The sequence below is a fragment of the Vicia villosa genome, linkage group LG6 (genome assembly GCF_029867415.1).
Source record: "Vicia villosa cultivar HV-30 ecotype Madison, WI linkage group LG6, Vvil1.0, whole genome shotgun sequence".
NCBI lineage: Eukaryota > Viridiplantae > Streptophyta > Magnoliopsida > Fabales > Fabaceae > Vicia > Vicia villosa.
In genome coordinates, this window is record NC_081185.1 from 94635703 (window position 1) to 94637280 (window position 1578).

The window sequence follows — 1578 nt, forward strand, 5'->3', positions numbered from 1 at the left end:
AAATTTCGTTCGAGAAAATTATCCAACTCACGCAAGGGAATTTCTGGAATAATTCAATATAGAGATGTGAGGTATAATTTCGGTGATGTCAAGTTAAATCCTCGAGAAAAACTAGCAGCCTTATAACCTATCTCACAAACTCCAATGTCCCAACCATCAGCAATCCTAAAGGCTAAGATGACATTCCTCCAACTTCTATTCTTTACACAAGCATATAAGAATACTAATATTCAAAATAAATGTTTAAATAACAAAATGATAAGATAAACTTTAGAACAAACATGACAACAAAACCCGTATCCGCGGGTACCCACCCGAACCTGCCCCGAAGTTGACGGGGAAAACCCGCTTTGCCTGGATTTGGGTTCGAGTTTGGATTTTCCCCGATTACAAAATATAAGGATTGGTTAGGTAACGGGGACACGAGTACCCACCCCAAACTCGTTCCCGAACCTGCCCCGTTTATTTCATTATGTATATTATTATTTATTTTTGATAACTTAGAATATTAAATATGTGGCCAATGTTTCGATATTTTGATTTGAATTTATCATTTAAAATGTATGTAAGAAATTGTTTTATTTTACTATTTATAATATAATTTGATTTTGGAAGATATACATATTTCTATTAAAAAAATTGATTTCACAAAATGGAAGATTGCGGGGCATAGATACCCGAACCCAACCCGGACCCGTTTGGGTCAAATTTAAGTTTTAATTTTTAATCCCTGCTTAGGTTTAGGACAGTGAATAGGGATTGTTTGGGGATTTGAGTTTGAGTTTGAGGGGGGTAATAACTGTCCCCGACCCGCCCATTGTCATGCCTATTTTAGAACTAACAGTATTATATAAAATTGTTTCATAAAACACTAAGCTGTTAATAAGCTGAGTCATCTTATGTATTAAAAAACTGGTATTATATTTTAAATGTAGGGATTTTGTTTTTGGAGGTTAAAAACCCCCGCAAATCATTAATAATATGTAAAAACTATATAACTCTTCATAATCAGTTATCATGCAGCATCAAACATACACATAACTCTTCCTAGTTAATATAATTGTTCAAATCAAATGTAAAAATGATTTCACCATTATTGCAACAACACAATAGAGTTTCATTACATAACTACATTACAGATAATGACATTTAATTTTTTCACTTTATCTGCTTTTTGATCCAGTTTTGACTCAGCAAAAACATCTTCAATCCTAACTTTTCGGGAAATAGAATTAACAGTTCTCCAACTGTCCCCAGTCACCATGATGCTCTTAATTTTCATAGACTTGACAATGGAGTTTACCTATAAATCCAAATTCGCATAAGAGTAAAACCATGAAATGAATGCTTTAATTAGTACTTTTGATATTCTGCATCAAGTATTCAAAGAACACTTTATTCAAGGAACCTGATTCTGTTAGTGTTGCTGTATGCAAAGAAATTAATGTTATTCAGGTAAGAGAAGATGGATATATGCTGCATAAAACTTTAATTGGCTGTCTCATCATAAATTTAGAAAAAATTTAACTCTTTCAAATTGTATAAAATGTTCACAACCTGAACATAGCCAAATTAACA